We start from the raw sequence: 12,242 nt of genomic DNA, 5'->3' as shown, positions 1-12,242 counted from the left end.
TGCAGGTACTTTCCAAACAAGGTTCTTGCACAAAAAAAAGTATACCCTACAGAGTACCCTACAGGCCCTAATAACTACTACGAGTTGAAGAATCTGCTGCTAATAGTTCAGGAGGGTCTCTCAGTCGCGTAGGTTGCTTAAAAACAAGAATTTCCAAAACACATTCAAAAATCCCTGAACATCACATTACATATTTTGAGTCTAACCTAAAAATAGCAAGTGTCTGTACTGTGCATATATTCAAGCTCCTGGTATATGCAGGCATTTCTTCATTGCAGTAATTGGAGCAGAACTCAAATGCCCTCCTTCTACCTTACATTTGTGTCAGAATGAATATCTCTGGATGGCACTAGAAATTAAAGGGACAGGCTAAGAGAGACTTCCCTCCTAGGGAATTTAATGTATTTTTTCCTACTTATATTGAAATCTTGAACTCCCAAGTACCCAAGATGGGACTAGACACCAAAGGGCTCTTTTCTGGCTTCAGCTCAAGGCAGAAGGACTAAACAGAAAGCACTTCAAGGAAGGTAGGAGACTAAAATCACAACCAAAATGGGTTGCGGGAGGGAAGCAGCAACTTAAGCTATGTCAATGACATAAAATTATTTTATGTTTTAGTGTCTTCCCCCCATACAGCAACACCACCATTGCTCACCTACGCTGACAGAAGAGCTTCAGTCCTCACTTTCTGCCTGCAGGCGGTTAACTTGTCTTCTGGTAGCCTGAGAGCAAGGTAAATTTTTGGCTGGTTTCAAGCTGAAAAAAATAAAGAGAAGCTACTTAAATAATTCATGGTTTGTGACAACTAGCAATATGAAAAGCAAAAACTCAGCTCTTAAAAAAAGAGTGAAATAAACCAGCATAACTCAAGCATTTCAGAGACATTTCATCAGAGGGTTCACAGTTTGCTAGGGGCTGCTCCATATAACAGCCACTAGCAAAAGCAGGGAGAGTTTAACAGCAGTCGATCATGTTCAGCAGCATCATCCCAACTGAAAGTTTGAAATCCCCTGATCATAAGCCCGACAAGAAACGCTGCTGCACAAACAAGTCCTATTTGTGATGCACAAGGCAGTTCCCACCACTGCATCACACCTCTCAGAAGAATAAAGCCAGAGGTTAAGATGTGTACCTGCAACAGTTTCCATGGAACAGGTTTGTACAGAGGCCGACTTACAGCTTAAGCAAAAGGAGGAAGCCGCGCCAAAATGAAAACATTGGCCCCAGCCCAGAAGCCTTGCCCCTGTCCTCCAAGGGATACGAGTGCATGGGCAGAGACTTGCAGGCAAGACCACCTGGCTTCCAGCAGCAGCTTGGCTTGCTGCTAAGAGAACAGTACAATTGGCTCCATAAGTCTCACAAAAGCTCTTCTTAGGAGCACAGAAAGGGTGTAAACTTAAGATCGCTGCGTCCATGTAGCCCAGTCACCAATTTTCAGGCCTGTCACATTTTCTGAAGAGGAATAACATTACACAACATACCAGCAGATCATTTAATAACAGAATTGGCTTATAACTTTTAAGCCACTTCCTAAGCATTTCACAACGCATTAGCAATCAGCTTAGATTAACAAAGGGTTTTAAAGACAGACGTGTGCCCTCAAAGAAGGGAGAGCAGGATTCTCGAGATCTGATGAAAAGCAAGGAATAAAAGCAGAGGTGAGGAATTTTGTCCCCAGCAAAACAGTTCTATAGCATAAAGCAGAGAATTGATTTAATTACACCAGAAGGGAGACAGCCTACCACAAAACACGAACCCACCCCTCCTAACACAGTGTTAAGTAAATGGAAATTGAAGGTTTACCTCCCTGTACACGAATGAACACCAAAGCGTGCATTTTTCAGAAAACTGTTAGAACAGCACTGGCTACTTCTGCAGCCACCCCAGCACCATAACTGGCTTCAGAAGTATTGTTCCAGGCTGGACAATTAAGATGGACAGGACAGGCAAGGATCTTCAAGTTTCTCTGGCAATAATCACAACTTTAGTTACCAGGTGAAAGTCTTCTACTTTTCATCCTCTCTCACCCAAGAATCAAAGCTGCACTGTGAAATGTGTCCAAGTAAGCAATGCCCCTTCCTCCAAGGCATGCTGATGATGGAAGGAAGGTCTTCTGATAACTGCAGAGTGCTTGGTTATCACTTCATCGACAAAAAGCCAACTATGCGCTCACTAGCATGGGGCTGCGCTGATCCCACTTCGCCAAAAGCCTGCTTGCAGCTAGAACAAGGATCTCTGCACTACAGAGATCTTCTGAACAAGGCTACATTTTCAGTCACTCCTCAGTAAATAGTGCTACCAGGAACACATTGTAAGTCATTTTGATGGATTAACACCAGATACAAACACAACAGGACAGGAGCTATATATATGTCATTGCTTGTCCAATGAAAGTTGGTTAGGCAGGAGCAGTTGAGAGCTGATTTTTAAGGATGAATTGGAATTTGAATCACTAACTATACTTTTCTATTTTGCAGATCAGCTTAGGACTTCCAGGAAACATCTTGACTATCTGTGTTTTCAGAACACTTCTAGTCAACTTAAAGTTCTTCATTCCATTATGGTGAGAGTATCACTTAATCATAATTCTTGGAAGTGTTCTACCTCCACTTCTGTTATATCTATTAATATTTAAGTACAAGAAGAAATAAATCTGTCCGGTTTTATCTCACCTAGCCACTTGGAGTGGTACTAGTTTTCCTAGTGTTAACTGATTTCTGCTACTCATGAGCTTTTCTTAAACAATCTTACCTTTTAGAGGACAGGTACATTTATTTTCCAAGCTGTGACAGTAGAAGTGGGCAGATCCAACTCCTAGGACTACTGCTAATTCAGCTTGAAACTGAAAGTTTCTGATGCTTTCAAGCAACTTCCTGGTACCTGTCAGCAAGTTCAACTGCTAGATGTTTCAGAGTCTTTCCATGACCCACCTCAGTTCTTTTGCTAAGTAACACAGGTTACTACTGCCCCATCCCTCCGACCAGCATGAGACTGCTAGGTAATTCTGTATGCAAAAAGCACACTCAGGTCAAAAGGTGTGGGAGCTTCAGGTCAGTCATTTGCCACCCCCCATATCAAATTCAGTCCTGAGAAAGGAAGAGTTAAATTTAAGTCTGGCTGGAAAGAGGGTTAATGCCATTGCCTTGAGCTACTTTTTTCAGAGCAAAGTGAAAATTCAAGGCTTTGAGAAGGGAGGAGGAATAGGAGGAAGAGCCTCTAAAGGCTGTAAAGGGTGCTATTCTATCAGACAGATTCCTGGTTTGCACAAGACCACACAGTAGTATCCCCAAAATCTAAAGCCTCCCTTCCCCCTCCCCTCAATCATTAGAAAAATAGGTGCCAGCTTGGTATTTCTTGCTGGAGGAATGGTTCAGGTACTGGAATCTCAGCACTTGACTATGGCAGTACATACTAAACTCTTCAGGCCCCAGAAACAGCTCTTGGCCGTCTCCCAAGACATCATTTTAAAGAACTGTTCTGTTCTGATTTTGTGATATAAGGGTGGAGATGAAGGGAAGAGCATGTGAAATCATGCAATTTGCTGCTTTGCCACTTCCAGAGCAAGTTTTACTTCTAGTTTTCTAGCCCTGAACTCACATGTACTCCAACAGCAGGCAGTAAGAGACTTCTCCCCTATGAGGAACACCATTATTAAGCCCACCAGTGTCTGAAAAAGCAAGACTCCATGGACCACCAGGCACTACGCCTACCTGGCAGTGCCTTACCTACTGCTAACTCCAACAGGCTTCTCTTCCTATCAACCCAGAGGCCCCTCAGAAAAGAAAAAAGAGATGACCTACTTGCTCCAGAAGAGACTTGAGAGTGCTCCTCTTTATTACTTATACTTCACAGCACTCTCCAGGAGCAAGGGATGCAGTATTTCCTCTCCAAACTTAGTTGTTTTCTTTTTTATCCTTTTTAGGGAATCTTGAGTGTCACCTTTAAAAAGGTTTAAGAGAACAAAAAAACTCCTTGAAAGGTTGTACTTTGTTATTTAACAAGTTGGATGCATGTCTTCAGGAGCCTTCAGGTTATCATCTTAGCAGTTTTTCAGTGGAAAAGGAACAAAGGAAGGAGTTTAAGGTTGCTGGTTAGAGTAACCCTCACATGCTACAGCACTGACACTCAGATGAGCAACTAGCAGCCTGGTCTGCTGTCAGCTCTGCTTGCAGAGGGCACCAAGAACAGAGAGAGATGGGCTGCACAACTGGCAAACTGCTATTAACAGCAGCAGCAAGTGACTAACTAGACCAAAGTCAAGAGGGCTAGAAAGCACAAAGAGGCAGCTTTAGGTGCAGTAACAGCTAGAGGATTTTAAATCACAGAGAGCTTGACGGCTTGTTATAATACCTTAGATGTTAAGCTGCTACCCAGCAGACCAGCTCTGGAAGACCTAAGCTGCACTTGGGAAACTATGATCCAGAAAAGCCATAGGCACCAGGAACAAACCTGGAAGAGGGGCTTTTCTTTTTTTTAATGTGACCTGAACATATCACAAGAAGTTTTACTTTCAAAGATGGCTGAAGTCTGCAAAGGATCTCATCTCATTTCAAAAAGCTGCTGACAGTCGGAAGTAGGAGGACTTGACCTTGAGGTGGCAAAAAAAAGGGAGGAAAAAACCCCCCACTTACTGCAGTAGCCCACCTTAGGAAAAAGGAAGGAAGGTTTCTGTGTCAATCTGCACAGTACTTTCACAAGCAAAAACTTAGGAGTTTGCTACCAGCCATTCCTCTGCAGTGTACAGATGCCAAACATCCCAGAACCAGGGGCTTGCAGATAAGACAGACTTCACAGGTTAGGAATCCTACTTGTTACAGCTGTACCCTTTCCTTTGAGCCATGTTTAAGCCAATCATTTGTGCTCATCATAATTTCAAAGGTCACCGCTGGTAGCCAGAAGCTGTGGCTTCAAGTTAAGAGGTTCACTGTAATACCTGCTTAAGATAGCCCATGTCCCCACACCGTGGCCTGTCAACTCCTCTCACACTAAGCACTGCCAGGAATTGGTCCAGCTTTAAAAAGAGCAGCCCTGGAAATCTTTTTGTAGGATTTCAATCAGATACTTTGTCTTCCCGCATCAACTGTGGCATAACTGGGAGAATAGAAATAAGATGCTAAAATAAGCTGTAAGATCTTCCCCCTGCTTGCAGCTTACACTGTATAAGCAAAGCCTAGGCACAATTAGCACTCAAACTGTCCAAGCTCCTAGTCCAAGATCAGGCACCGGCTTGGGAAGATGCTTTTACGCATTCAGCTGAGGGGCCCAGGTACGTACAAGAGCCAGGTCAGAGCCACGCTAAGGCAACAGACCAAGTTCACTTTGCAATGAAGTAAGTCAAACTGCCTTAAGTACTGAAATGAAATATAGACAGAAACCTCAGAAGGCACATGTAGTACCTGAGCAGTAAGTCCCTGCTCAGCACTATATTGATACTTGCTAGAAAGTGCATAAAAGGGGCCTATCGTAGCTAACAACCACCGCACAGGGAGGACTACCTCCACCCGATCCGAGGAATGGTAACTATGTCCTTGCTGCTTGAGCACCACAGATGACCAGTTGTTAAAAGATTTTCCAAGCCAGCCAGAGACTGTTTTCACAAAAACAGGCTTCATTGTGTGTGCAGGCATGCTTTGGCCTTGTGGCCAACTGCATTTCAGTCCAGCAGCCAGGCTCTCAGAAGCAGAACAGAGGGCAGCCTTTCAGGCTCATGACAGTCCTCCCGGCTGAATTCATCCACGCCACGTGGCAGTGGCCATTGCAGGGTTTAAGCACAATTTGTTAAAATAGAAAAGCAAAGGGTTTGTGTTTGAAATAATTACACCACTACATCAAAACTGAAACCAGCAAAATTAGATCATGGCCAGATTTAGAGATGCTCTACATTCAGCATTAGCAGAGATTCAGAAAAGAATAAAGTTCACAAGGACAGAATGAATTATTAGTTGGCCAGCCATAAAGCAGGGAAGGAAGCACTGCACATTAGTACTCCAGGTCCACAGACCTGCATATTTAGGAGACTGCACCGAACCTAACAATTTCACCTCAAGGGAAACATTTGCATATGCAGGAGTATGAGGACCACTACTGACCACAGCTAGGAGGGTACACAGGCTGCACTCAGACCATTTGCTTAAGGACACAACCATTTTTTCAGGCTGCACATTTGCAGGCCTATCCTTTAGGCATATCTTAGTCAAATGTCTAACATGGTTTAAGCCTTCACATAGCAAAATGTAAATTCTTCTGCTGGGTGTTGCAACAGTACAACATCAAACAGATTATTTAACCATCTGGGATGGAGGGTCAGTAAAAGCAGCCACAAACTGCTAAACAAACAAAAAAAGCATTAAGCTGACGAGCACTTTTCAGACGTGGTATTCAAGCCAGAGGTGCGTTCTAGCTATTGCAAGCCGGTCTGTGCTAGTTATTGCTGATCCAAGGGCACCTCCCCGTTTACACACAATGAAGCCTGCTCCACTACAATAGGATTCCGGTTTAACAGTATAGGGGACATGAACTATTTTCGCTAGCCAAGTTAATGCCAACAGATCTTGCCAGTCTGGTTCATCTGTAGCTGGAAATGCTGCTAGCAGGGGAGGTACAAAATGCCCTGTGCTGCTAGTTTCCTACAAAGGAAAAATTTTCTTTTCCTGCCTTCGCAGTACATTGCTGCTGTCATCTTCCTCATATCGCATTAGAGCACACTAGAGCGAGAGCAGGGAAAGGAGGAAAGTCTTCCAGGCAGCATCACCACTCCGCTGCAGGCAGCTGTCAACATCACTGCCTACTTCACTTAGCAATCCCACTGCAACATCTGGCCAACCACCACATTTTGCACTTGCCACTGTGTGGGTACGCACTCCTTTCACTAACAGTCCTCGAGCACCTTCAAACAAGAGTGATCTGCAAGAAGCATCAGGGAGCAGTTTCCCTTCCTCTTCTGTCAAATACAAAAATGCATCAGTTCCTCGAGGCAGCATTTGGAAGCAGAAGTGTAAATCGGTTCCTAACTCTGATTCTGCAAAGACTGCAAAAAGCAAAACACTGCATCTCGGTTTCTCCAATTGAGAAACAGCAGTAAGTGCCCACAGCTTGGTGAGAAGGGGACAGCATTGACAAAGCATTACAGGATCCTTGCATGAGAAGGCGTTAGATACAAAATATATCACTTGAGGCCATTTTCCATCCTCTTATTCCCCAAAGATTTCTAGCTAGTACGGATTCTAATCACCTTATACTACACAGCAATATCACATGATGCCTCTACAGATCTTGTCCAAATGTTTATCTAAGTACTACAAACCATGGCTTGGCCTCCTTACAGAGGTAAGCAGAGTGTACTAGTATGTGCAATATAGCACTCGTCCTCCCTCAGAAACCAACCAAAAACCCTTCAGGTCACCCAGATATCTACGTATACTCCCAGACTTAGTTCAGATCACCATTTTTGTTCATGACGAGTGACAATGATGGGCTTTAAGAGTTACCTCCTAGAATTGCCAAGCATCATCGACAGCAACGGAGGAGTCTGGCTCCCACAAAGCCGGTGAGGAAATCATGTTTAATCTGGATTTCCCCTGACCAAGCCACATGATTTGAGGGCTCCAAGTGAGCGACCAGGCTGAGCTGTTGCAGTATCAGCTCTGCCACCCTCCCTACACCCACAGCCACCTCCAAGCTCTGCTCTTGGCAGAGGACTGACCCAGTATGCCAGCTGTCAGGCTAAGCTACCGCGGTCAGGAACAGCAAGAGACAGCACCGTGACTCAGTGTAGCAGTTTCCCTCTCCACCTTGTTAAAATCTTTCCCCCAAGCCCAATACTTTCTCTGCTTATTCAGACATTGACAGTTCCCTGTACAGATGCAAGGAATGGACTGCAACAGCACAGGTAATTAACAGAAAGGTACCATTCAACAGAAATATGATTTCGTAGTCCTTCAGGTTTCTTGAGGATCATTATGAATTTAAAACCACTGCAAGCTCTTAAGCACTGACCCAGAAGAAAAACATCACTCCTGAGATATTCCAAAATAAACTTGAAATTCTATAAAAGCAACATGAAGGCAGCAACAGCTGAGAACAAGATTATCTCAGCTCAATAAGACATTCCCTATTATCTCACATCTCAGTACTCTGGCAAGCATAGCTTATTTGAGCCTCCCAGAACACTCTTAAGTGTCCTTTTCTTCTTCCTCCTCGCCCTGCCTTCCCCTCTCCGATTTCCCAGAGCTCCTTAGCTCTCCATCACAGCAATCTGCTTAAAACAAAAAACACCATACTTTTCAAAGCATGCCAATCAGCAAATTACCGGCTCCATTTCAAACACAGGAACTACCATGTCAGTACAGATAAACTTATATCCTGAGCTACTACGAGAAGATAACTAGTATCCGAAATAAGTGGCACGTTTCATGCCTTTCACAGAGCAGTATTTAAGAAAAATAAATAAAAGGCACCTATGCCACCAGGGATAGGTCCCTTAAGGGGAAGTTACATGTAGCAGCTTGAAAAGCCCACCCACCTATCACGGCATATAATGCACAAGGCTATTATTTTAGCCAGTCTACAGACTTCTGAGACTATTAGAGCCTCTCCTTTAAGTAGTTAAGAACAGAGGCCCAAGTTTGAATTCAATAATTTAAACAGAGACTTAAAATATCTCCAGACCAAATCCATGTGCAAAAAAACAAGCTTCTGACTCGGAGAATTAGCAGCGCAGCTCTGAGTGTCCTGAAAAGAATGCAGCCTGCGGCAAGCACTGACACCCGCTGCCGAGCCGAGTTGCCTGCGCTATTACACAGCGAACCACTCACAATGACTTCAGAAAAAAAATAAATAAGACAGCCGTTCCAAACTAATGAATGAGAGCTTCTTCCAGCAGGCACTAAAAACACCCAAAGGGCTTCGCTTCTCACTCCCTTGGGTTTGTGCTACTCATGCTTGCTAATCAGCTCCTGGCCCCCCAAATATACTTCCTCTCTCTTCGGCTACGCCTAACTCGCCGGAGTTGCACGCTCCACCTATTTTTGCCACAGGACTTTTTAGCAATTTGTGTCCAATTTCAAAGCACAAGCCACACTGCTAACAGCCGTAGCAGTCAGAGGCAGCACCAGTTCCACGGCGATGGCAGCAACGCCCACTGCATTCCCAGGCAGACAAAGCATTGGCCTACCAAGGAATTTAGAGTTCTGAGGCAGCTTCTGAAACACAAACCTAAGACAGGCTGCCAGCACCCTGCTGCAAACCAGGATACACCTTATCATCGATAAAGCCTGCCCCAGCCACTCTTCCAGGAACAGCTATCTGCACTCTGACTTACGCTGTTGCTCAAGAAAGATGCCTGCAGCCAGGCCAACAGGAAAACACTCTAGGAAGGAAAGCAAAGAGAGAGGAAGGCCCGTTACCAAAACACAGCACGACAGCATGGCCTGAACGTCACTGCAGACCTGCAGGAAGCGGCTCTGAACTTTTCCCGAGTTTCAGTCTTCTTGTCAAACCCCTGTCAAAATGATAGCTTAGTAGCATCTAGCCGCGCTATGCGGACACCCTGCACAAGAAGTCTATTACGATGCTTACAGTATCAGAAGGCCCAACGTAAGGCAGTGGAGTTTTGCACAGCGTTGCTGATAGAGATGAAAAGCTCAGATTAAAGCTGTAAATCATGCAGTTCTGTAATTAAAGCCGTCCCTTCAATTCTGCTAGTCCTGAAGAAATATGGCCCCACTGTAAGTTAGCGCTGCACACTCCTGTGGCACGGTACCTGTACCGCGAGGTGCCGGAAGGCTTCGGATTTGTGTCTGGAGAGCAACGGGACTCAGACACGTCCCCCCTCACCTACCAAACAGGCCGCTGGGAGAAAAGCTCTTACTCCATCCTCTCTCAGGCAGCACAAGGCAGGAGGAAGCTACTTTCTAAACAGGCATGTAAAGTCTAGTCTGCTCTCCTGGCTGGGGACACCCGCTTTCCCTTCCAGGGCAACTGCTGGAAGGCTTCTCCAGCGGCTTCAAGGATGCATCTATCTAGATGGCAAAAATCATATGACAGAACAAAATACTACACGAAAGAACAGAGAAAACCAAGGAAACAATTGCCTACTCATAGGTTTTAGCATTAAGACTACCTGTTTCTTTAGCTACTAAGGCAGTTAGTCATTGCTCTTTGGCTTGCTGGCTGAAATAAAGTAAGAAAAATCCGCTGTCTTGTATGAGTATCAGTAGGTTTAGAGAGACGCAAGAAGAGCCCCTGTGAAAAGGGCATACAAGATTGCGTTATAATCCCACAGTACTCAGCATTATGCCTCAGAAACAAAAATAAAAGCATACAGCAGCAATAGTAGGGTTTTTTTAAAAAAAAATTAGAGATCGCAGATCAGTGATTGAACCACAATATTTCATTTAAGGAATTGAACTCTGCTTGACAAGCATTAAGAAAGCTGAAAAGAAATTTGGACTATTAACTTTTTTTGTATGACGGCTGTTTTTTGCTTAAGTATTTTTCAATAAGTTTAACTAAGATATTAGAAGACAATGTTTTATGTCTTCATGCAAAGTGAAAAAAAAAATCATTCAAGGCAGATTTTTAAGTACAAGGTCAGACAGTTACCTGACCAACTACAATGCAGGGGTTCTAATAAAGAGTTTAAGAGTAGCAAAGCAAACAGATCTGTGAAATGATTATTCTTCTAGGCTGATCTAAATTTCATCAGTTCCAAGCCAACAAGAAGGACTGCTACCTTGATTACTTCATGCTGCTTTCTTCATACACATGCTAAAAGTTAGCCGAAACTCTTAAATCTCAGAGTTCTTCAGTGCCACACATTTTATGAAAATATGCAAACCTTCCTCCAGTCATTTGCTGGAACAAGTGTAATTCCAAAGGCAGAAACATAGACCAGAGATTTTTATTATATAAACACTGTGTATATTAGCACTTTTAGTGTTTGCTCTCTCCCACCATGCTGAGCTCGCATTCAAATCAACAGAGAAACAGAGGAAGAGAGTGAAGGAGGAGTATCTCTTACACAGACAGATCCCTCAGCTCTGAGGACAGCTGTGTTTTGGGTTTCTTTTTTGCAGGAGCTCCCACAGCAGATGCCTGAAATGTCGAGATGTCCAAATGGCACCAAGCGTTTCCGTAACAAGACACGAGGTCGGAAGAGAAGAACGAGCTTATATTCACATTTTCTGATGAGCTCTAGAGCCTACTCATTTTTCCTTTTTAAATCACGTTAAGCACACTTGACGTAAGCAGGTCAGAACAGCACACGAACACACCACAGGAAGTTTTTACCTGGCTCCCTTCCTCGGCGGGGGCCGAGCTGCCGCACCGGTGTGCTAGGCAGCCGCCGCTCACCGCGACCCCCTCGGAGGGTGCCGCGCAGCCCCCACACCCGGGCGCGGGTGCCGGCCGGGAGGGAGGGAAGCCGAGGAGCCCCAGGGAGAGATGCGGGGCTGCGGGCCTAGCCCCGGCCTCCTGCCCCTCACCCGCTTCACCGCCCTCGGGCCGGCCGGCAGCACCGGGCACCTCAGCGGGGCAGGGGGGGACGCAAAGGCCCCGGGACCCCGCCGGGCGGGGGGGGGGGTACAGAACGGTCCTCGGTTTCCCACCGGTGAGGAGGGGACACGGGGGGGGGGGGCACATATGAAAGGGGCCCGGTAACTCACGGGGGGGGGGGGGGGGAAGCAAGGACCGGGGTACATCACCGGGGGGGGGGGGGGGGGAGAACCCGGCAGAGGACGCCGGAGCGGGGGCAGGGGACCCGCGGACGGGAGCCGGGCCCGGAGCGGGGGGCGGCAGCCCCCGCCCCAAGGTCAGGAGGGGAGGCAGGGGAGCCCAGGCGTCCGGGAACAAGCCCCTCCCCCGCTGCCGCCGCGCTTCCTCCTCCTCCTCCCCCGGCAGGCCGGAGCGAAGCGGGCCGGGGGAAGCGGGGGGCGGAGCCGCCCCACGCGGGGGCGGCGGCCCCGGGCCCCGGGCCCCGCGGCCGGTACTCACCGGGCCGAGCCGCGCCGCCCCGTCCGACCCCCCGCTTCATTTAGCCGCCGCTGCCCGGCTCCTTCCGGCCTGCGCGAGCCACGTGACCGCGCCGCCCCGCACCATAGAGAGGAGGCCGGGAGAGCGGAGGGGGAGGAGAACGGGGAGAGAGAGAAGGGCGGCCGGGGTGGTCCCGTCGCGGCAAACCTACCATAGAGGCGGAGCTGCGGTCCTCCAGACGGCCTTGCTCCGCCCCCTTCCTTCCTTTAAAT

The 12,242-nt window shown here is 46.6% G+C and overlaps 1 protein-coding gene across 8 annotated transcripts in view; it reads right to left on the bottom strand.

Annotated features, from left to right (window-relative positions):
- The window catches only part of RNF216 (ring finger protein 216), an 85,782-nt gene extending 73,540 nt beyond the window's left edge, over positions 1–12,242 (bottom strand). For 3 of the 8 annotated variants that reach the window (XM_026095176.2, XM_026095177.2, XM_026095173.2), the window contains exons 1-2: positions 11,992–12,129; positions 656–756 (exon numbers count right to left, since the gene is read on the bottom strand). The gene's annotated coding sequence lies outside the window, so the exon portion shown is untranslated. Of the gene's footprint in view, positions 1–655; positions 757–11,020; positions 11,041–11,289; positions 11,412–11,991; positions 12,130–12,181 lie in introns of those variants that run through there. The other 5 variants (XM_064520149.1, XM_026095174.2, XM_026095178.2 and 2 more) reach the window with 4 other exon arrangements.

This window comes from Dromaius novaehollandiae, chromosome 14 (assembly GCF_036370855.1).
Source record: "Dromaius novaehollandiae isolate bDroNov1 chromosome 14, bDroNov1.hap1, whole genome shotgun sequence".
Lineage (NCBI taxonomy): Eukaryota > Metazoa > Chordata > Aves > Casuariiformes > Dromaiidae > Dromaius > Dromaius novaehollandiae.
The sequence above is the reverse complement of the archived record's forward strand: the minus strand, read 5'-3'. Positions and strand labels throughout refer to the sequence as shown.